A 26,042-nucleotide genomic window follows, 5' to 3' on the forward strand; every position below is an offset into this window, starting at 1 on the left:
ATTACTAATTTGTAGATGTTATGTACACTGTAATTGTCATATAGAGGTATATAAGTATTAGGGTGGTATTAAAAAACTAATTTCAGCTGAGACTGCCCTCAAGATCATGCTCAAGTCTCTGTTTTTATATGAGAACTGTCACATTGACATGAATTTGAGGGCAGTCTCGAAGCTGAGATTAGTTTATTAATACCACCCTTAATTTTAGTAATTGTCTTAGTTGTTAACGTTTTTATATATATGACGTAGTAGTACTTAATAAATAAATAAATAGCTCCGAAATGCTTTCCTAGGGGATGTGGGTTCCCCCCGGATTTTCCCTTCACCGCTGCGTGCATGATAGTCCAAACATGAATTCGAAAGTAATTGGTCGAGGTCCGCATTGGGATTCAAACCTGCGACCTCAGTAGTGAGTGTCAAGCGTTATTCCAACTGGGCTATCACCTCATGAAGACTACTTATAAAGAAAAACATATCAAAGGAAAAAAAAATATATTAAAAAAAAAAAAATTTTTTTTCACCGCACACCTCAAACCTGTGAGTATCGCGCTCAACTTTTATGCATGTACGGGAAGGTTAAGCTATCAATCTTCCCGCGTCTGCTTTGTTTAGAAAAGTTTTTTTTTTTTTCGTGAAATCTTAAGACTTGCCCTGGGGAAGCAAGCGAGGCCTGAATAATGATTATTGGCATTGGTTGCTTATATAACTGCAACAAAAAAGAAAAAAAAAACATATACTCACGATGATGGTAAATGTTTTTTTTTTTTGAAGACTTAAAACAGTCAGACCTGTAGAGCTACCATGGACCACGTGATAAAATTTTGTCACAGTCATTTTATCTGACGATATAATTATGTCGTTTTATCGATCGGTGCTAATATGTGAACCCAAATAAGACATGTCGTTCTGTCAAAATACGAACAAAATCACGTGCCACGCATGTTAGGGAGAGACAAGGCTTAGGAAGAGAGATATTCCCATTTTGTTTTGTAACAATAAATGTATAAATACATAAACAACCTTACCTACGTCCCACTGCTGGGCACAGGCCTCTCCTCAATCAACCGGAGGGGGTATGGAGCATACTCCACAACGCTGCTCCAATGCGGGTTGGTGGAGGTATTTTACGGCTAATAGCCGGGACCAACGGCTTAACGTGCCCTCCGAAGCACGAAATCATCTTACTTTTTCGGACAATCGGTGATTCAAGCCTGAAAAGTCCTTACCAAACAAAGGACAGTCTCACAAAGTGATTTCGACAATGTTCCCATCGGGAATCGAATCCGGACCTCCAGATCGTGAGCCTAACGCTTTAACCACTAGACCACGGAGGCTGATAAATAATAATAATAAAATAATAATCGCAATTGAGGTAGTCAGAGGTATGATAAGGTGCAAAAGTCCAATCAGGTTCTTGCGAAGTAATAAATTAACTGGTTGCACTTAACACGTTGAACGCCATGACAGACACTATATGCCCGGCGATGGACTTACCCCCGGGTCCACGCCAAAAATGTGAGAATCATCCAAAAATCGTAGTGACTTTTTTGTGAATATTGTCTGGAAATAACTAAAAAATACTAGGCCGCTTAAGGAAAACGCGACCTACTCATTCTTTTCCGAGATGTCAAATACCAGTGTCTACCATTAGACATCTCTCCCGGAACTCACTCGGCTAGACCATGAATTTTAGTCTAGCGTTCAACGTGTTAAGACTTCCTGGTTACTATCGTCTCTGTAATATACCAAAAAAACACCTACAAAAACATAAATTTTACAATTATGACCATCACCATCATCATCATCATCATCAGCCCATTAACGTCCCCACTGCTGGGACACGGGCCTTCCCTATGGATGGGTAGGGAGATCGGGCCTTAAACCACCACGCGGGCCCAGTTCGGATTGGTGGTTATTAACGACTGCTAATGCAGCCGGGACCAACGGCTTAACGTGCCTTCCGAAGCACGGAGGAGCTCGAGATGAAAACTTTTTTTTTGTGGTCACCCATCCTATGACCGGCCTCTGCGAAAGTTGCTTTACTTCAACAATCGCAGACCGAGCGCGTTTACCGCTGCGCCACCGAGCTCCTCAATTACAATTATGACCACTGTTCACAAATTATTCGCTGGGCTCAGTGACTGAACTTTCGCTCTTTGATGGTACATCTATCGCAAGATGAACAAAATACCCACACCTCACAGAGCTTTCTGTTAGACCAACGTGATAGGTGAGCCGTATCGCCGTCTAAAATTGTCGACATACATACATACATACATACATACATAAACTCACGCCCGTAATCCCAAATGGGGTGGACAGAGCCACAAGTAATCAAAGACAACTTGCAGCCACTGTTGATACGAAGTCCTAAGATGGATATGATGAACCTTATGGTGATAAGGGATCAGCCTATCGCCCATAACATTAGTCCATCATGTTAGAGGACGCAATCCCTCTGTCGGTTTTTACGACATGCCCGGGAAGACAAGCAGCTGAACGTGTTCTATGTTTTTTATTTGCTCCCAGAACAGCATAGAAGCAAAAAAAATTGTCGAGCCAACTGTGTTAGTCAAAACTGCACTGATTAATTAAATTTTCTTTTGATAAATTGGATAAGCTATCTTCGGATTTCGTTTGACCTATTATTTACGGAATTCGCTGTAAAAAAAACTATTTCACAGCAAAATGTCGGCGCGAATGCCGATATAGGAGCCTACTAGCAGAATAACATTGAAACAGTAGTACCTATGCTTCAAAGCAAAAGGCAGGTGTTAGCCTAAACAACATGCAAGTATGTTTTGGTAACGCGATATATTCTAATTGAAACAGGCTTTCGTAAAATTCATGATTATTTTTGTGTTTTTGTAATTATTTTCAGTTCCATACATTTGCGACGGAAAATTCCACATGATATCAACTCAGAATCACTGAAAGAAACTCAGTTTTCGTTACGATGTCACTAACAGCCTGTGTATCATCTGTTGGCATCATAACAACATAACATAACATAAATAGCCTATATACGTCCCACTGCTGGGCACAGGCCTCCTCTCAATCAACCGGAGAGGGTATGGAGCATACTCCACCACGCTGCTCCACTGCGGGTTGATGGAGGTGTTTTTACGGCTAATAGCCGGTACCAACGGCTTAACGTGCCCTCCGAAGCACGGAATGAACTTACTTTTTCGGACAATCAGGTGATTCAAGCCTGAAAAGTCCTTACCAAACAAAGGACAGTCTCACAAAGTGATTTCGACAATGTCCCCATCGGGAATCGAACCCGGACCTCCAGATCGTGAGCCTAACGCTCTTACCACTAGACCACGGAGGCTGTTGGCATCACAACACATTATTAAATTATGGCAACCCCATAATAGCGGATAATCAATAATAATTTAGTCTAAACTATTACAGAACAGTCTCTGAAATTACATGATGGATGGTTCTGATAATTACCATGTAATTTTGAATATTCATCATGACACTAAGACTAAGTTATGTTTACATGAGGATTTTAAATGAATCCTTTACAGTTCATTATAACGGCCTCTGTGCCTCAGTAGTTTAGCGTTGGGCTCACGATCCGGAGGTCCCGGGTTCGGATACCGGTGGGGACATAACACCAAAATCACTTTGTGATCCCCAGTTTGGTTAGAACATTACAGGCTGATCGCATGACTGTCCGAAAGTATGATGATCCGTGCTTCGGAAGGCACGTTAAGCCGTTGGTCCCGGTTACAACTTACTGATGTAAGTGAATAGTCGTTGCATACGCCGTGTCAGGGGCCTTTGGCGGCTCAATAATAACTCTGACACCAGGGTTGATGAGGTTGGTAATTTACCTCACAACCCACACGATATAAGAAGCGAGTTCAGTATAAGCCTAAAATAACATTATTCATGTAAAAACTGTCCATGTTTTTTTTTATTTACTTTTTTGCACGCTACACTGCAGTTGTACAAGCGCTTTATGATATCCTCAACCGAAGGTTGTCTGAAAGAGATCGCTCTTAGGGATAAAGCCGCCTTTGCCGACCTTAGAATAAGTTTCTCTTGTAAATATATTTGTGCGCAATAAAGTGTATTATTATTATCATTAACATACATACATAACATCTATTATATGGAAATTAAAAATAGCTGGCGAGCAGTGGGTGTAATGAACACCTCTGCCTACCCCCTCGGGGATACAGGCGCGATGCTATGTCATGTTATGTAATTGATGTCGAAATATTCAAATTTTTACACGAGCTGACAGCAACTAACAAGAATAGTTATTGGCCTAAACAACACTATCCATACAAAGCCGGTAAAATAGTGACGCGATACGCCCAACACGGGAGTGTAAGTGAACTTCCTCACGGGACGCAATGCAGATCGTGCGACGTCGAAACAAGCTGGGTTAGTCAACTTGCACACAATTTAAAAATGCGACCGTGTCAGAGATAAAAAATATATTGGATTTACATAAGGTAACATATATTTATTATTTTTTTAACTAAATTATTCAGTACACATACGGCCTCCGTGGTCCAGTGGTTGAGCGTTGGGCTCATGATCCGGAGGTCCCGGGTTCGAATCCCGGTGGGGACCAATCACTTTGTGATCCCTAGTTTGGTTATGTCATTACAGGCTGATCATCTAAGGCGTTGGTCCCGGTTACTATTTACTGATGTAAGTTACATGAGTAATGTCAGGGGCCTTTGGCGGCTCAATAGTAACCCTGACACCAGGGTTGATGAGGCTGGTATTCCACTTCACAACCCACGCGATAAAAAAGCTCTCCGTTTGAGAAGCAAGCCCGTAAACGACAGGACTACAGTGACCCGCCCAAAATCGCAATAGTAACATCGCACTTCCAAGCGATGTCCGATCGCGGCGTGAGGTAGGTGCTTTAATGTGAATTTTGCTGCAGTTTTTGCGAATGCGAATTCAATTATTTTTCGCCTATAGGCGGCTGTAAAATGGAAAACAAAAGGCTATCGGCTTCGACAAACAACGTTTCAATAAAATGTAACTGTATGGAGATTCTATGTTGCCCGTGAATAAAAAAAACACTAGTTTTCGACGAAGGGAAAGCTAGACCATTTACATAGTACCCATATATGACATAAAGAGCCTGTGTATGTCCCACTGCTGAGCACAGCAGCCTCCCCTCAATCATACTCCACCACGGGTATGGAGCATACTCCTCCACGCTGCTCCACTGCGGGTTGGTGAAAATTTACGCCTGATAGCCGAGACCAACGGGTTACCGTGCATTCCGAAGCACGGAATCATTCACAGACACACTACGTAGTAACTAGTAATTATTATTAAATTCTTATTATGTAAGTTCAAGGGTAAGTAGTCAGTTTCCTCACTTTGTTTTCCTTCACCGCTGAGCATATGATCATCGTTTAAAATCCAAACGGCCGAAAATCGTTGGTTTGTCCACGATGGAGCTTACTCCACTATGATGCAGTAATGCGGGTTATTGGAGCTGTTTTTGGGCTAGCAGCTGGGAGTTGGAACTAAAAAGTCGATACTGACCTCGCCGGCGTGGTCGACAATTTCCCTCATTCAGTGCTTGTCGATATCGCCCCACGAGTCAACTCTCTGACGACGCCCTGAGCAGAGGTTCGCGATCGACTGGGCATCCTCAGGCCTGTTATCTTAAATTTTGTACCGGTTTAGAGCCTCCCCTTTTGTCCGGTCAAGTATTTTACGCCATATGCGGAAAATCAGGAATGAGTTACGTTCAAAAAAAAACATTTATTTATTTTCTACAACATAACAACCGCTTCTTTTACAAAAAGATATTAGGTTATAATTAAGTATACCTTGTAATATATATTGTGTATTGTATTATTCATGTTCCCAGCAATAAAAACACATCAAAACAGCATTTATTTTGTTCAAAGCACTTGTCCTTGTAACGAACTTATTAGTAATAATAACATACCTACTTGTATTATTATGAATACACCACGAACATGATAGGAAAAACATGGCTATAAAAAGTTACAGGCTAACTGAGAGCGGTGAAAGTTTACGTTTTTTTTTACTGTAACCATAAATTAAGGATAATACTACGTATAGCACGGTAATTCTCCGCCCCGCGCCGATTCGTATCGGGTTCCGAGCTCACCCCCTCTGGACGCCATCCCACTCGCATCAGACAGAGTACTGCGGGGCAGAAGGCAAGAGGGCAACCACCGCTCTATTTTTTAACCCTCGACGCAAAAACGACGGGGTGTTATAAGTTTGACGTGTCTGTGTGTGTGTGTGTGGCATCGTAGCTCCCAAACGGATGATCGGATTTTAATGCGGTTTTTTTGTTTGAAAGGTATATCAGTCGAGAGTGTTCTTAGCTGTTTTTTGGAAATCGGTTCAGGTCTTCAAGGTCATCAGGTTGTTTGTTAGGTATGATAGGAATGATACTCGCTCAGTTTGCTTGCAAGCATATGTAATATCTTCTGGAACCACTGAGCTGGTCTGTTATTAGCGTACTTTTTTTCTGGTCGGGGATTTTTTTTTTATTTTCCCTAAAAAGTAGCATGAAGGATGCTACACCGACAAGAGCGTGGCTCTAAAATTAGTGATGATGATTTTATTCTAAGGTAAAGTAATTAATGTTGTTAATTTGTGTAAGTTTCGTTGTTATTTTTATTATAAGGTTCATATTATCGCTTTTTCGCTCTCAAACAGACCTTAAGAAAATAAACCTTATACGAAGGAGACAAGTGGGCTGTTCTGGCGCGTCGCTATGGTTACCAATCCGAAGGTTGTCGTATTATTATTATCTAAATAAGCACCAAAATAACATAAAAAACGAAAAAAAGAATATTTTCCTCACAAACAAAACATTTACTTACAGTCAAAAATAAACTAATGAAAGGGAGAAAAAGAAAAAGAAAATAAAACTAAAATAATTAAACAACACTAAAAATAAAATAAATTACATACAATTAAAAGAAACAAACAAAAACAATTTGTTAATAAGAAAAACTGACTGACTCACTTGATATATTATAAGTAGATACACGTCTGTGGTCTAGTGGTTGGGCTTTGGGCTAACGATAGCTAGGTCTCAGGTTCGAAATCCCGTGAAGCTATTAGTCCCCACTTTTATCTCTAAACCTACATAAAGTACATAATGCAAACACGTTATTTTTTATAACTAAGACCCCAATATTATATCTCTCTCTTTATTTAAGAGCTGCGTTCTTGACGCTGAAGTAATCGCCATTCCTCTCTTCTTCCCGCCAAATCCTTCACTTCCAGATACGACACGACCTGCACCTTCTCTTTTATTTGTTTCATAAATGTTCTCCTAGGTCTACCCATTCCTCTCTTTCCTTACATATTATATAAATAACTTAAAAATAAATAAATTTCGTGCCCGAAAAAGCATGATACAACAATAAAATATTTCTCAGAAATTCTTCCAATCTGTCCTATGAGATAACTTACCACGGAATTCGACCATGAGTACCTGCTATATATATCACTATTCGGCAGAATTTCAGAGAATTTTTCTATTTAGGTTTACATATAAACAGAGTGTTAGTGACATCTCAACGGAACCTGTTAGGGATAATTGAGCCCATGATTCTGAGTTGATATCAAGTGGAATTTTCCCTCAAAAGTCTGGAACTGAAAATAATTTTAAAAAACCAGAAAAAAACATGAATTTTGCGATTGGAAATTCCACTTGATATCATCTCAGAATCATGGTCTGAATCACCGATCTCAGTATTCGTTACGACGTCCCTAACACCCTGTATACTTTAGACCACGCCGGCGGGGTCGGTATCGCGGTTCTAAAGTGATTGGTGTCGCGAGCTGATTGGCCGCGTCTATGGCTAGAGTAATCGGGTCGTCAGGATCGTATATTACGTGAGTATGTTGTCCCAATTTCAAGTCAATACGTGACCTCCTAAAATAAGGTTAAGTATACACAAAAACCCCACAGGATTCTTTTAAGTAGATATAAAAAACGGAATCAGTAATCCATTTCGTGATAGGATTATCAATACGACACGAGTTTTAAGCTTCATTCACACCGACAACATAGACAATGGTGTTTTTTTTTTTTGCCGTGATTTATTGGAGCCTCGGATAACGGCCTCCGTGGTCCAGTGGCTTGAGCGTTTGGCTCACGATCCGGAGGTCCCGGGGTCAAATCCCGGATGGGGACACATCACGAAAATCACTTTGTGATGCGTAATTTGGTTGTAGGACATTACAGGCTGATCACCTGATAGTCCGAAAGTAAGATGATCAGTGCTTCGGAAGGCACGTGAAGCCATTGGTCCCGGTTACTACTTACTGATGTAAGTTAGTCGTTACATGAGCCATGTCAAGTGCCTTTGGCTCAATAGTAACCCTGACACTCATTGTCTCACGTTGCTGAGTTTGGTCATCCACCTCACAAGTCACAACCAACACGATATAAGATTGTTATTATCCGCCCAAACTCTGTGGAGTATGCTCCATACTCCCTCCGGTTGATTGAGAGGAAGCCTGTGCCCAGCAGTGGGACGTATATAGGCTGGTTATGTCGTGTTACGTTGAAGATATTCGCGTTTATGAAGAGTCGTGGAAACCCTGTTGGTAGAACGCTTGCCTCCCACAGAAGTAGCAGGTTCAAATCCAGCACAGGCCTAAACCAATGATTGTCGAATTTGTTTTCGGATTCATGTTCGGATCATAAATGATTATCACGTGCTCAGCGGTGGAGGAAAACCTAGCAAGGAAACCCACATTCCCGAGAAATGTATTTTGGGAGGTATGTGACCTAACCTGTATTGGACTGGTTTCCCCTTCGCGGGATGGAAGGTCAGATAGGCAGTCGCTTCTGTAAAAAACCGGACCTGTTATATCTTCAGGCTAGGTAAGCGGGCCCTGTGAAAAACGGGATAATGCTAGGGAGATGATTGGCGCGTATGAATCAAACTAAATCCACCTTAACCTTTCCCAGTTGTTGGGAAAGCAAACAAATCGACTATTAAATGGTGGATTTCCGAAATCCATTTACGGAAACCTATAGAATGCTTTGTAAGGGATTGACTTTGTTGTTATGGAGTTAAAAATGTTTATATGCGTGTGTGGACGATTGTATTGTGTTTTAGATTCATACGTCTTCTTCACGTTCAGCTGCTTGTCTTCCCGGGCATGTCGTAAAAACCGACAGAGGGATTGCGTCCTCTAACATGATGGACTAATGTTATGGGCGATAGGCTGATCCCTTATCACCATAAGGTTCATCATATCCATCTTAGGACTTCGTATCAACAGTGGCTGCAAGTTGTCTTTGATTACTTGTGGCTCTGCCCACCCCATTTGGGATTACGGGCGTGAGTTTATGTATGTATGTGTATGTACGTCATCTTTACACAGACTTTTTTAATTACTTAAGGCTTCCGTAAACCAAACGCAATAGCATGTTGTATGTCCCCGGGTTCGTTTCCCGGTTTCCCGGTTGTTTTCCCGGAAAACAAAGTTTGGGTAAGACATTACAGGTTGATCAACTGATTATCCAAAGTAAGATGATCTGTGCTCGGAACGCACGTTAAGCCGTTGGTCCCGGTCACTACTTACTGATGTAAGTATGTAGTCGTTACAATAATAAGTTATAGTATTGTATAAAATATGAATTTATGTAAACATGACAATTTGATAGTTTTTTTTTTTTTTCTTAAATACGTAGACTATTTGTTTGCTAGGGTTATTAATTTGCACACTAGATTGACAATAAATTAATTTTAATATTGTATATAATTATGTAATGATGCACGCCCGATTGGGTTAAATTGTACCTGAGAACTGTATTTTTTCTTTTTATTATGTAACCATGACACCTTATTTTTTGGACTATACAATTGCAATAAAACACTTTTGATTTTGATTTGATTTTGAACCCTGACACCAGGGTTGATGGGGTTGGTAATGCACCTCATAACCCACACGATAAGAAGAAGAAAAGCATGTTATAATAAAAAAAATATCTCGCCTTTTTCGCATAGGGGTAAGCAACGACTGTGGAATTATATTTCCTTCGATCCTGACACACTGCTCTTGCTTCCTCCACATTCATCAATCGTTTCATACATGCACGCCGGATCAACGAAGATCGTACTAAACCTTTTCTAGGGACATCCAACCTTCGCTTTACCTATATACTGTTTTCGTAATCCTATTATCCTTTATCCGCTCTACGTGTCCAAACCAATGATAATTATTATTATCTATAATAATTATTATTTGTAATTATTATACATAACGGGTTTGATTCCCGATGGGGATATTGTCGAAATCACTTTGTGAGACTGTCCTTTGTTTGGTAAGGACTTCTCAGGCTTGAATCACCTGATTGTCCAAAAAAGTGTGATGACCGTTCTTCGGAGAGCACGTTAAGCCGTTGGTCCCGGCTATTAGCCGTAAAAACACCTCCACCAACCCGCATTGGAGCAGCGTGGTGCAGTATGGTCCATACCCCCTCCGGTTGATTAAAGGGAGGCATGTGCCCAGCAGTGGGATGTATATAGGCTGTTTATGTATGTTATGTATGTATTATACATAACTAATTTGGTCAATATACGTCCTTTTAGGTCTTCCTTTGCCAGATTTAGCAACGTGTAACCAAGTTATGAATAACTTTTTTTCATGGAGAAATACCTACCGCTTAGGGTATGCGCACCGTATACCCCCGTTTGTAATTACAAGCATTACACAACTTGAATACGTCTTAATTGAAGGATGTTTTGCGTAAGTACGACTTTGCAGACTAGCGGATTTGGTACGATGTAATAGTTTCTGTACAATTGATGAAATTGGGGTAAAGTGAACACGTTTATAAATAATGATCAAAGTAACGATTCCATTAGAATTTTGTATATTCTTTTTATGTTTTGTGAGCAATAAAGTCTAAACAAAGTCTGGTATTGATCACATTCCAACTTTATATCATATTTATTTAAGGTGCCAGAAAATCAGGAATTTTCCCTATGTTACGCGTTGTGAGAGTATAATTGTTTTATATGGAATTATTATAGTCACTGTCACAGTACATAGAAAGTCGATTTTTGTTTTATTTGAGAAATTCGAAAGTCATCCAATATTTGACATTATGACGCCTATTGTGCTCATTCTATTTCTCTTTTGTTTTTTATTTTCCTGTTTGTGCAATAAAGTATTTATTATGTTATGTACGCGTCAAATTCTTCTGACGGCCATCCAATGACGTCATCAGATTTTTTTCAAATTAAGTGCCAAAACAAATCGAACTTATCTATTCTGATAGGGATAATTATTCTAAAACTATATGGAACTGAACAATCTGACACCGCATTCGATGCCATATGTTCTCACCTTTCCAATCTCCTATGTAAAAAAAGGTTATTTTTAAACTTGTGTCCAATTCCAGTACTAATTGGGTCAGATGTAAAACTTACAAACGTTAAGACCAAATCCCCTCGTTCGTAGAACCAACCTCCATAATCACTGAACGTAAGATTGAGGTATATTTATTATACATTAGCATGTAAATAACCCAATTTATTCAGTAAATAGTTTAGCAGCGTCTATTAGTAGATATTGTTAGTATGACTAATGACATAGAATAACGAGTAATACTACATATATATTATAGAACGGACACTCCCCCCCGCACTAATTTGCACCGGTGCCGAGCTAGATTTACCTCACCCCCGCTGGGTCTCACTTTAGTCTTTAGTAAGGTATACAGTTTCTCACAGAGTCTGCTTACCTAACCTGAAGATTTGACAGGTCCGGTTTTTGACAGAAGCGACTGCCTGTCTGTAGTAAGGTAGTACACGGAAAAAAAATTGCTAGATTAAGTAAAAAAAAAACATCTTTTTTAGGGTTATGTATAAGTATTTACAATAAAATACCTGATAATATTTTGAAATTGACAGAAAATAAATTTAAATCTCGTGTGAATCTTACTTTATGTAGAAAGGCTTATTGTAAGATTGATGATTACCTAAATGATAAAAATTCCTTGTATTAAATGTGTTCCTTTAGTTATTTACATTGAATTAAAGGACGTGTTGCTGTTGCAGTTTCTTGTCATTTCTTCTCCTCAGCCATAACACCTTATGACATGACGTAGATTCAAAAATGTTAAATTTATTTTCAACAAGTTTATCTATAATAATTTCGATGAATAAATGATTCTGATTTCTGAAGGAGTAAGGGAGCGCGCGCTATCTGTCTGTCTCACTCGCACTATGACAGTTTCGTATATTTCCGGGGTATGCTGCTGACTTACCAACTCTTTTATAAAGGTGACTGGTACTTACCTGCAAAAGAAAAAGAAGTCAGTTAATGCGTTTTACACACTCTTAGCAACTTAGAAATATGGTACAATAATTCCAGGTAGGAAAAAAAACACAAAAAAAATGTTTTCATGTTTTTTGTGTACTTTGTGCTCAATAAAAAATAATTATTTATCACGAATTCAACACAGTACAAACCTTCATACAAAATATCAAAACAAATTTACTACGATCCGTAGCAGCTACGAAAACGACTACGCCGTAGACAGTCGCATAACATGGCATGTGTTTGCTACGACATGCTTGATGGAGCCATTTTGGATTACATGGATTCATACAAAACTACTTACATAATTTACGAACCTATCAATATGTTTATCCTTATAACTATAAGAATAAGAGTTAGGGATACCTATAGATTCGGGCAGAGGTACTAAGTTACCAAAAGACAACTTGCTAACAGCTGGTATTGAAATCTTAGTACAGATAATAATGAAAGATTATTTGAACATAACATAATAGCATCACGCCTGTTACCCTAAAGGGATAGGCAGTAAAGGGATAGTATATACCCCCACTCTTCGGCAGCTATGTTACAGTCAAACCGGGATTCAAATCCGTGACATTATGATTGCAAGTTACACGTTCTCCGAACAAGGCTATCACGGATTCCAAATCATGATGAAATTTTGCACAAAACAAACCAAATACTGAAACTAATATTATTCGAAATCTGAAGATTGAAGATTCCCTTAGGATTAACCCATGTATCATTGTGGTACAGCCTTACCTATATATAAACTAAAATTATATATAAACTAATATATAAAGTATAATATATATTATTAGCCATAGCAACATCTCACCCATGTCATCGGTTATGCCAGTATCAGTTTCCATATAATTAAATAACTAAATGTTTGGGACGAGTTATAGGATTTTAGCGACTTCTAACTACGACGCTATCATTCAACAGTTTTACAGTCAGAAGCGCTGTAAAATTACAGTTGAATAGTTTAATTACAGTTGAATTTATTTTACAAAGCAAAGCTGACACTTGTATTTTATGAATTTGTGTATAAGTATTTTTTTTTTTTGCTTTTTATAAAATCTTAGGTTATTTTGGGGCGGAAGGCAAGAGGGAACCCATTGCTCTATTATTCTCTAAATAGTAGCATGGACAAGCGTGGCTCTTAAATTAGTGATCAAAATCTTTGACCCAGTCATCTGGCGTCAATGTCACTTTTTCTTTAGATTTTTTGATATTGCATTTTATAAAAAGTAGTGTCATCAAATTCGCCCTGTCACTTCCCATACAAAACTCATCTAAAGCCTACACATTACACCACACCCGAAGGATACCTAATTTATAACCCGCCACCCTTGTTAAATTGTAGCTCATTTAGCCGCTGTCAGTGTACATTCGCCTTTAATTAGAGGGACTGTACTTTTTGTCATAAAAGACAGTGGCGTAGTCAGGGTGACACTAAGGTGACATTGGGGTGACACCTGGTCACACAGTGCTGATAATGTGATATCACCCCAAAAATTACCACTCTAAATTACTACGCACGTGCACCAAGTCACGCTTGGGGCCTTAGCCATACCTTTAAAACTAGCCTGAACCTAGTCAAATGTGATACTTTTTTCGAAACGTCAAAACGACAGTTTTCTTTGGAATTTTTATGAAAATACTGTCATGTGACGTCATCAATATAACCGGGAAAAGTCGTACTCATTGTTACATAATTTATAAATAATCGAAAATAAATCGAAAAGTAAAATTAAATTGATTTTTGATCATCTTAGACTGGCGTCTATGTCTGGGTTAGGATTTTATAATTTATCTTTGAGTTTATGACAAAACAAGTCGTTATTGACATACTAATATAATTATATTAGTTATTTTTTAACTAATAATTATATTAGTATTTTTTTAAGTAATATAATTATATTAACATTATTATTTTTTATTATTATTATTTTATTAACGTCCTTTTTATGTTCATTTAATTAGTCTACTTTATAGAGTAACTATATTGAAACCTATAGGTGGAGATTTGTAATTAGCATATAGATACTAATGATTTTATTTACTGTACTATTCGGCTGTTAATCTTCCTAAAAGTAAATAAATAAATAAATATTAGTTATTTCGTTTTGTAAATAGGTGACACCCCTCCTTCCCACGTCACTGATGTAAGGTTACGCTTTATACTTTTTACAGCGTTTAAAACACGGGTAGGCAGGAAAAAGTTGATTGTTCAACGTTTATGAGTTAAATGGGGTAATGTATGGGTTTTTGTCATGTCATTAGCTTTTTAATGGGCTCATTCTTTTTTGGGGTTGTCAGCCGAGGACTTTGAGGTCGCAGGTTTGAATCCAGCACAGGCCTAAACCGATGATAGTGGAATTTGTTTACGAATTCATGTTTGGATCATAAATGCTCACGTGCTCAACGGTGAAGGAAGACATCGTGAGAAAACCCACATTCCCGAGAAATGCATTTTCGGAGGTATGTGCCTAACCTGTATTGGGCTGGTGTTCCCTTCGCGGGTTGTAAGGTCAGGCAGTCGCTTCTGTAAAAAACCGGACCTGTCAAATCTTCAGGTTAGGTAAGCGGACCCTGTGGAAAACAGGATCATGCTAGGGAGATGATGATAACTTTTTTGGGGTATTCAAGCGGGATTTATAGAGAAAAATAATCTGTAATATTCTTTATTTTATAATATTTATTTCATTCTTCTTCTTTGCGAGTCGATGGCGATCGAAGCTAAATTTTTGCTGACCAATAATTGGCCACGCTTACGGCATTGTCAGTGGCTTCGTACAGGTCTTCAATAGTGCAGGTGTTAGGGCACTTAGGACAGCACAAAAGGTGAGCCATAGTTTGTGGTGATACTCCACACTCGCAATCATCGCAACCATCAACCAGGTATCCCCACCTGCAGAGATTATCCTGGCAGCGGCCAACCTGTGTCCGGAGCCTATTTAAAGACTTCCATGTGGGCCACGCTAGATTACTTCCAGGCGGAAGACCCTCCGATGGCGCGATAAAAGGGGTGGGAGAACACTATACACACACTTATTTCATTAATATTTTATTTTATTATTATTTTTTATTTTTGCGCTAGACTGCAGCTGTACAAATGTACCATATCCTTTGCCGAAGGTTGTCTGGAAGAGATCGCTCTTAGCGATAAGGCCGCCTTTGCCCACCTTAGAATAAGTTTATCCTGTAAATGTTTTGTTAATTTGTGTGCAATAAAGTGTTTTTATTATTATTATTATTTATATATGATTAAATGGTGAAAATAAAATTGAAACCCGTTGAGTGCAGACAAAATGTACAATGATTTTGGCTTTATAGTACTAGCCTGTGCTTAGGAAGACCCCACACTTGTTAGGATGGGTAACACGCTCCTCCCGGCAACCTAGGAGCTGCAGGTCCAAGTCTCGTACGAGTCAGAAAATTAAATTTAATGTTCTCTTTGTAAATTATGTACAAATGTATAAAATACTAAAGTACGGAGTCATCTAAAAAAAGAATAATTCTTTAGAACCATGTCGCTTTATCTTTTGTGACAAACAGAAACAAAATCTCACTTAACGTCAAAAATTTTAATGCAACAGGGTCGTACATAAAGAGACATATTATTTGACGCGACCGTATTTTTTCTGCTATAAATATTTATACTTAAAGGAAAAATATTTGAATCATAATGGAAAATTGAACGGTCCAATGGGCTTTTGTTTAAAAAGAAAAGATCTAAAAATTTGTATGAATAGTAGGCTGAATGAAACGGAACTTGAAGGCGTGTGAAAGAGAGAGTGATGAGTAAGCGAGAGAAGGGAGGATTGCGGAATGACAGGTGTATTATTTCTTTTTTTTATTTTGGTGCAATTAAGTGTATTTGTATTGTATTGTGTAAAATTAATAAAACTGGAAAATATACAAGTTAGTGAAGAAACTTCTATCGTGTGGGTTGTGAGGTGGATTACCAACCCCATAAACCTTGGTGTCAGGATAATTATAGAGCCGCCATAGGCCCCTGACATGACTCATGTAACGACTTCTTACTTACATCAGTAAGTAGTAACCAGGACCAACGGCTTAACGTGCCTTCGGAAGCGCGGATCATCTTACTTTTTGGACAATCAGGTGATCAGCCTGTGATGTCCTAACGAAACTAGAGATCACATAGTGATTTTTGTGATATGTCCCCACCGGGATTCGATCCCAGGACCTTCGGATCGCGAGCCCAACGCTCAATCACTGGACCACGGAGGCCGTTACGTATGTACGAGGCTGAAATAGACACAGGTCTATGTGACACGAGGCTAACGCAGCACGGGTCTGTGTGACACGACCCTAATTCGGCACGTGTACATAAAGTTAATACTTTTTTCAACAATAAAGGGAAGTTTGTTTGATATGATTTATCAAATAAAGTATTATTTGAAGTGAAAAGTTGTATAATCGCTGGACCTCTGCCTAATCCTCTAGGGAGGAGGCTTGAATATAATACGTATTTTTCGACCTTGTTTCCTTCCTCATATTTTGTAAGTAAATACATTATCAGATCCACCATTATTACTTATTATATAAAAAAGAAGAGACAATATAGTGCCGGGGTAACCCAGTTGGAAGAACGCTTGATTTTCACTGTGAAGTTGCAGGTTCGAATTTATTCCAGTTTTTTTACGAACTCAAATTAAGGATTATAGTTTTTATATTTTTAGGTTTAATAGTTTTTTTCTTGTACCTATTCTTCTTTTTTTTTGTTGTAGTGTTGCCTGGCTGTAACTTTTCATACCTTTTGTTGTTCCGTTCTTTTTTTTTATATACATATATTAATTACATAAGCTGTGCACGTCTGCAATTGGTGCAAACACTAGTACTAGCCTTAAGAAAGTTATATTAATTGTTGTGTGTTTGTACTGCTGATGTGCCTAATCAATTGATAAAAAAATCATAAATTATTATCACGCGTCCAGCGGTGAAGAAAAACATCTCGATGAAACCCACATTCTCGTGAAATGCGTTTCGGAGGTATGTGACCTAGCCTGTATTGGGCTGGTTTTCCCTTCACGGGTTGGAACGTCAGACAGGCAGTAGCTCCTGTAAAAAACCGGACCTGTCAAATCTTCAGGTTAGGTAAGCGGACCCCGTGAAGAACGGGATAACGCTAGAGAGACGATGACATTATCAGAACCACAAGTTTTGAATTAGTTAATTTGCAGTCCTTGATATTCAAGACTTGGCACAGGACCGCGCCTTGTGCAAAGATACGTACACAGAATAAGGAATAATACTACGCATAGAACAGTATCTCTTCACCCCCCACCAGCGGCTGCGCTAGGTTTACCTCACCCCCGCTCGGTCTTACTTTAGTCTTCAATCGTAAGGGCTGCGCGCGGAACATTGTTTTTAATTTGTATCCCCATATTTTTATAGATTCGAATTTTAAAATTGGATGCCGACGTTCTTTCGTATGATTCGGAAAATGATCTGAGAAAATACACGTTATAAAATTGTACCTAGGCTAAGTGCTTAATATAATAATAACGCGATTGCAATTTATAAGTTCAGTGAATATTCAAGTGAAGTGTAGTGTAATGTCTATTTATTTATGTTGTAAATTTATAAAACCCGAGCAGATTGTTCGAAAAAATATTTTTTGATATTAACTGATGATTACAAAAGCTTCTTGCGAAGTAGTAGTACCTATCTAAGTAAGTAATGCCGGTTAAAAAAGGTATTTCAGTTGGCAGCCCTCAGACGTCACACACACAGATGCGCGTGTACGATAACGTCAACGTTTAGTGTCGGTGTAAAACGAGGTCATTGGCATGAAATGGCCGGTGTGTGACACGCCTTTGCCCAGCAGTGGGATCAAATGGGCCAGTAATAATTGCACTGTGGGACGCCGGAGTTGTGGAGTTAAATAAGAGACGTGTGTCTTCTAAGACGGTCGTTTATTGTCTGCCTGTTAATGTGGTATATAACATAGAGAGATACAGAGCACTTGCATATAATATAGGTGTGGAGGTCATCATCAGCCCATTAACGTCCCCACTGCTGGGGCACGGGCCTTCACTATGGATGGATAGGGAGATCGGGCCTTAAACCATCACGCGGGCCCAGTGCGGATTGATGGTTATTAACGACTGCTAATGCAGCCGGGACCAACGGCTTAACGTGCCTTCCGAAGCACGGAGGAGCTCGAGATGAAAACTTTTTTTTATTTTTGTGGTTACCCATCCTATGACCGTCCTTTGCGAAAGTTGCTTAACTTCAACAATCGCAGACCAAGCGCGTTAACCGCTGCGCCACCGAGCTCCTCGAGTGTGTGGAGGTACACACTACATAATAATGTTTGTTTGAGTAACACTCCCTGTTTTCCCATGAAGGATAAAACATAGTAGTCCAAAATGTTACCCTCACATAAACAGAAGGAGCAAGTCAATATCCGAACAGAATATTCGGAACCTCGCATCAAATCATAAATTATTCGATCCAATAATATATTTACGGGGAAGTTCAGATTGTGCCTATTGTTATTGTAATGTTTGCTCTGTATACCATAACACGGTCCGCCCTTGAGATTACAAGCAACCCTATTATGATGGAGAACATATTTTATATTCCTGTGGAATTCATTACTTTGTATAACGAAACGAAATATCGGCTGAAATATACAACATAACCTGCCGTTCCGTCACCCCGAATTATGTCAAGGGCTTTAACCACGGAATAGAAGAGGTTGGAAGGGCCAAGTGACAGCGAAACGCGTGTCATACAAGTATGAGCAAATAGTTCATACTTCAACTTTGCACTCCACTCGTCCGCAAACATTACGACACATGTTTATTTTGTTTTTTGTTTGGTTATGGTTTTTTTGTTGTTTTATGTATAAACTATGTTGTTTTTTTTTGACGTGACTTATTGTAGATTTGCCGCAGATGGCATTAACTACTCGGCCGGACGAATGGGGAGCGCTGAAGGCTCTCACCCGGTACAACGTTTAAGACAACAGGCCTGAGGGTGCCCAGTTGGGCGCGAACCTCGGCTCAGGGCGTCGTCTGAGAGGAAGGATATTTGAAAGAATTAATCAACCCTAGTGGGTCGATAGCGATAAGCGCTGAATGAGGGAAATCGTCGACCACGCCGGCGGGGTCGGTATCGGGGTCCTGAAGTGTTTGGTGTCGCGAGCTGATTGGCTGCCTCTATGGCTAGAGTAATCGGGTCGTCGGGATCGTAGATTACGTCCTTCGGACGCCGATACTTTTCAGTACCGTCCCTAAGCGGGATGTATTCGGAAGCCGCAGCTACCAGGGGATTTGGGTGTTTCGACACACGGAACGCAACAGTCAGTTCAGTGTGGTCTGTGTGACACTAACACAGAAACTGGTATGTGTGAGGCGACATTAACACATACACGGGTCTGTATCACACTACTCTAATACAGACAACAGGGTTTTAGTGACACCGTAACGAATACTGAAGGGGATGACTCAGACTATGATTCTGAGTTGATAACAAATGAAATTTACCGTCGGAAAATTCATGATTTTTTTTTGGCTTTTTTAAATTATTTTCAGTGCCATACTTTTGCGATTGAAAATTCTATTTGATATCATCAAATTCAAATTTAAAAATATCTTTATTCAGTAGGTAACATAGTTACACTTTGAATAGTCAATTTTTACATAACGAACGTCTCATCCGCCTAAAACTACTGCAGCTGCAGCTTCAGCTGCACATCTTCGAATCATGGTCGGAATCATCCCTCAAAGTTTTCGTTGCGATGTGACCCTGTATGAAATTCAAATTCAAAAATATCTTTATTCAGTAGGTAACATAGTTACACTTTGAATCGTCAATTTTACATAACGAACGTCTCATCCGCCTAAAACTACTGCAGCTTCTCACAACCTGTATAGCCGGGGAAAAGAAGCTGCAAGAAAAACCTCGGCACAGGGCCCTAGACGTTATTTAAAAAAATAAAAATAAATAAAATAAAATAAAATAAATATAGTATAGATGGCGTTGTTCAGTTGAAACGTAATAAATACCTATTTTCTCATCACTCGAATACATATTTATTACAACATACAATGTAATGGCAGAAGCATATATGTATAAAAATAATTGCTGCTTGATATTTGGGTCGCATTATGTAAAGATTTATGTCGCTACCTATATTGCTTCTCTTTATTTTGATCAGAATAATAATAATAATTGGAGATGTCCTTAGAAAAGGTTCAATACGATCTACTCTGAACCGGCGTGCGTGTATGAAGCGATTGATGAATGTGGAGGAAGCAAGAGAAGTGTGTCAGGATCGAAGCAAATGGAATTCTATAGTCTCTGCTTACCCCGGTGGGAAATAGGCGTGAGTTTATGTATGTATGTATGTAATAATGGGTAGAAGATGTAATTGTGCCTGGGTGTGATAAAAAGAGTCCATGTAGATAAACAAAAAGACGAAAGACGCATATGTTTGTATCCATGAAACCAGAAGGTTAGGTTAGCTTGCCTGTACTATCTGTTTTCTTTGTATGTTTCTTGTGTCTGTTTCATTGTGTACAAATAAATAAATAAATAAAAAAATAATTTATAAATAAATAAATAGGTTATACGAAGAAACAAACTGTACAACGCCATGTTTCTGTGTTCGTTTTCCATGTTTCTATATAGAAAATATTTCGTGTGTGCGTTGACTTCTGTTGTGATGTCATTATAATGTATATATATGTAATCCGTGTCTGTGGTGTCCTAAATAATAAATGTTTCTTTCTTTCTTTCTTTCTTTCTATCTATATTGATGTTGAAGAACGTAACCTGGATAGTCCCTAACTGCATACATTTTGTTGTGCGCGCTAACAAGATGTTCGGTATGTATACACTTTGGTACCATGTCACATTAACTTTTTTGACAAATTGAACTGTACATAACATAACATAAACTGCCTATATACGTCCCACTGCTGGGCACAGGCCTCCCCTCAATCAACCGGAGGGGGTATGGAGCATACTCCACCACGCTGCTCCACTGCGGGTTGGTGGAGGTGTTTTTACGGCTAATAGCCGGGACCAACGGCTTAACGTGCCCTCCGAAGCACGGAATCATCTTACTTTTTCGGACAATCAGGTGATTCAAGCCTGAAAAGTCCTTACCAAACAAAGGACAGTCTCACAAAGTGATTTCGACAATGTCCCCATCGGGAATCGAACCCGGACCTCCAGATCGTGAGCCTAACGCTCTAACCACTAGACCACGGAGGCTGTCAATTGAACTGTAAGTCTCACTAAATGTCAAATATGTTAGTACGACAGAGTCCTAAAGTGGGTACATTATATTGCTCATGACTGTACTAGTGAGATAGGGCCGTTGGATACTGACGCCCACAATCTCCAACGCGTAAGAAAACATAACTATACGCAACTAAAGTACAGTCGTGCTCAAAAAAGTCGTACTCGGTTCATTTTCGTGACACCCCACACTCCCGTCACGCGCTCTCGCGCCGGCTTATCTCAAAGATAAGCCGTGACAGCTCCTACTTTTTAAACGTGTTTTTCCCCTGAAATTTTCAACGCGAATTTACAGAGTTTCGGATTAACGCTCTAAAATATGGCCGACTTTACTCTAATTAAAAATGCAATTTAAGTTCAGATTTTGGTGGAAGGTAATGCTTTTAATTATGTTGATTTTTGTTATGGTATATTTTTGTTATTTTATGTATGAACTATGTAGTTTTTTTTTTGACGTGACTTATTGTAGATTTGCCGCAGATGGCATTAACTACTACTATAAAATATGATTATACAATAGAGTAATTTAGCTGCCTAATATCAGTTCTCAGACAGTTAATCCCATGCATTCATATCACTAACTTTATAATAACCTTTTAGTATGTAGTAACGCACACAATGACAATTCGAAACCTTCCAATTTTAGAAGTAACGCGGTGACATACAGGACTACAATGACTTGAAGGGAAAACCAGCCTAATAGGGTAGTTTTCAAATAGTCAAATCAATTACTTTTTACTAAACGTCAAAACACGAAATTACTATGGAATTTATATGAAAAAGCAACCTGTGACGTCATAGAAAAGCGTGATGAAATATCGCACTTTTCATCACGCTTTTTTCTTTATTTTCTTCTATAGTGTAGGTTATGAGGTGGATGACCAACCTAATCAACCCCGGTGTCAGGGTTATTATTGACCCGCCAAAGGCCCCTGAAGTGACTCAAGTAACGACTACGTTCTTACAACAAACAGTAAGAAGATAAAAATTCGTAAGAAAATTAAATAGAAAAAGAAAATTACTTTTGCCACCTTAAGAACTGTCTTTATTTAGTAATCAGAATTTCACAACTTATCTTTGACCTAGCAGACTACCCAATCACAAGTTAGGTCACATAATTATATCAACTAAATCTTATCAACAGCAATTTAAAAAAAACGTAACACCACATTACCACCCACCATTTAAAACGCGATGAACGCCCCACTTCCCAGAGGGATAATCATATAAAACTCGGCACCAGTTTAAAATGGAGTTATGACGTACAATTTGCAGGACATGGCACTTACCCACGCAATGGAGCGTAGGAAACATTCTAATAGACTTGTAAGAAGTAATTTCATATTAAATTATGCATAGTTTTGTTCATTACTGATTTAAGAGCCACGCTCTTGGATAGCATTCCTCTCCATGCTATTTTTTAGGGAAAAACAGGGCAGTGGTTTCCCTCTTGCTTTCTGTCCCACAGTACTCTGTCTGACGCGAGTGTGATGGCGCCCAGATTAGTCTATTTCAAAGCCGAACTAGGACTCCTGTCCTTCGCCTTTGAAAAGTACTGACAGTTACTGCTGCCCTCTGTCCCAGGTTCCAGGTTATAGTCCCTGTGACTTGCCCCTTCCGTCCTGCATTGACGTACCGATGGCGCTCATCTCCGCCTCTGCAACCGTTGAGGTCTTCACACGTATCCCTGGGCAAATGTTCTACAGTATACCCCGTAGGTCAGGGATATAATTTTGTTACTGTTCGAATTTATTAATTCGCGACCCCAAGAAAGACATAAAAAGAAATGTAAACAAATAACTACTCTATTCATTGAAATTTAAAAATAAATCACATTGAATTAATGCATTAAAAGTGTAGTCAATTCGTCACACAAGCATGCACTCGACGCCGTATATCACAATGCGTGTTAACTATCCGTCAACACGCTAATTGCGTGTTTCTTACACGCATTTTGTAATCGTGATCACGCGTTTTCGCGGTCCGTTGCCTGCCTAAAAGGCATATCGCACGCTTTAAGTAGGGTTCGAGTAGAATAATACGTTCTTGTGTATTATTTTCCTTTTTTAAATGTATGTTTTGTATAAATTACCATTTACAGAAACGAGCAATTTTTTGAGAATGGTCAGTCTATAGAGTCTACCTACTACACCTAGTACACCTAGTATTAGGGCCCAAAAAACCTTTTAGTATTTTTGTCTTTTTAAATTTTAAATTATCTTTTTTGGAATAGTCATTGTGGTGCTGTGGTTCACCGGAATCGAACTTGCACGAATAAGTTTATTTATCATAAGTGCACTTTTCACTAACACAGTTGGCTCGACCATTATAGACGGCGATACGGCTTGCCACGTTAATCTAACAGAAAGCTCGGTGAGGTGTAGGTACCTAACGACTACATACTTACATCAGTAAGTAGTAACCGGGACCAACAGCTTAACGTGCCTCCCGAAGCACGGATCATCTCACTGTCGGACAATAAGGTGATCAAACCTGTAATGTCTTGATGAACCTTTGAATAGAGTGCTCGTCGATTGTTTAACCGTCGATTCCCGAACATACTAATCTGGCACTGCTCATTCTTTAAGAATCAGTCGTGAATTTATGTACACCGTATTCAAAATTCAAAAATATCTTTATTCAATAGGTAACATAGTTACACTTTGAATCGTCAATTTTTTACATAACGAACGTCTCATCCGCCTAAAACTACTGCAGCTTCTCATAACCTGTATAGCCGGGGAAAAGAAGCTGCAAGAAAAACCTCGACCCAGGGCCCTAGAAGTTCATTTAAAAAAAAAAGTAAATATATGAAGGTACAAAACAAAATAACATCGAAAAAATATTACATTTCTGTACACGTCTAACCTCGTCGTTGCCACACAGACAGACCTTTGAAGCCAGAGTACGGTCTTTAAATATTTGTGTGAAGTCTGACAAAAAATACGCGGGGAAAATCAGAATTTAATCCAGTGGTGGCTAACCAGGTTAGGTAGGTATGTGGGTCGTTCTTCTTTTTTATCGACAATGATCTGTCTTACGTACTGCTTTTAATAAGTTATGTTTTAGAATTTTATTTCATGTTTCCATTGTCCAAAAATATAGTTATCTTATTATACTCAAAATACAAGCAAAATACTAATCGGTCCCTCAATTAGTTATTACCGTAGCTTTATTGTTTTTCACAAAATTTTGTGACAGAGTGGTATATTGAAATGCTGTCTCCGATGAAAAGGGCCACTCTGTCACAATATTTTTTGGAATGCGCCTGCAAAGAAAAGTATGTTACCTAGATAAAGAGAACCACTAAATAGTCCTTTACGGACAGATCTTTATATGATGTTTTAAAATATTTATTGCCGTTATAATTTTAAAGATGTTAAGTCCGATTAATTGGGAAAATGTCTTTTTATTGTCGATAAAAAAGAAGAACGACCCATCTACATAATATATTGTGAAGAAGTTAATATCTTAACAGCCTCTGTGGTCTAGTAGTTTGAGAGTTAGGCTCACGATCCGGGTTCGATTCCCGATGGGGACATTGTCGAAATAACTTTTGAGACTGTCTTTTGGTAAGGACTTTTCAAGCTTGAATTACCTGATTGTCTGAAAAAGTAATATTATGATTCCATGCTTCGGAGGGCACGTTAAGCCGTTGGTCCCGGCTATTAGCCGTAAAATCACCTATACCACCCCGCAGTGGAGCAGCGAGATGGAGTATGCTCCATACCCCCTCCGGTAGGTTAAGGAGATGCCTGTGCCCAGCAGTGGGATGTATATACCTCTAGAATCGAATTCAATATCTTCAGTTTGGTGCTCAAGCTGCCAACAATACAATTAATCGTTGACACCACTCAATCGAGACATTGGTGCTAATTCCTGTAAATACCATCTAATTTTATTTTAAGTTATATCTGTCATTTTCTTATCCGCTGAAAAGGAAAGGGACGGGTAATCGACAAGCATAAAATTTATGGAACACACGTCAATTTTAAGCACAAATCTAAACCAACCGTCTAAAAATTTTACGTCCGTCAATAACCCGACACAGTTAAGTAGACAGCACGTCAAACAGATTGCATACCAGCGACGTACTTTTTGATTCGCCCGGGTTATTCATTCATTTACTCATTCTTCCTAAAATTAAGAGCTGTGAATCATCCGTCCCTTTCCTTTTCGACGGATATGAAAATGACGGATATAACTTAAAATAAAATTAGGCGGTGTCTGCAGGAATCGGGGCCATTATTTACTTACGTTTTAATTAATAAAAAAAAAAGAAAAAAGAAAGAAGTGTTCGGCACGAGTCATAATCGATACAGTTACACCGAATTGATAACGAAAGCGATTCGACACAAATAAAAAAGAAATCCCGAGTGGCCAAAATTGATTACACGGTATTTATCGATTACCGAGTAAAATCACGCAATTCTTTT

The 26,042-nt window shown here is 38.9% G+C and overlaps 1 protein-coding gene and 1 long non-coding RNA gene across 2 annotated transcripts in view; both read right to left on the reverse strand.

The window, feature by feature from the left end:
• Nucleotides 1-25,848, reverse strand: part of LOC126378251 (uncharacterized) — a 37,624-nt gene extending 11,776 nt beyond the window's left edge. The window contains exon 1 of the long non-coding RNA XR_007568066.1: nucleotides 25,702-25,848. This is a non-coding gene — a long non-coding RNA (uncharacterized LOC126378251). The remainder of the gene's footprint in view (nucleotides 1-25,701) is intronic.
• LOC126378011 (kin of IRRE-like protein 1) overlaps nucleotides 1-26,042 on the reverse strand; it is a 445,390-nt gene that overhangs the window by 102,608 nt on the left and 316,740 nt on the right. The window lies entirely within an intron of this gene.

Source organism: Pectinophora gossypiella, chromosome 25 (assembly GCF_024362695.1).
Source record: "Pectinophora gossypiella chromosome 25, ilPecGoss1.1, whole genome shotgun sequence".
Classification (NCBI taxonomy): domain Eukaryota; kingdom Metazoa; phylum Arthropoda; class Insecta; order Lepidoptera; family Gelechiidae; genus Pectinophora; species Pectinophora gossypiella.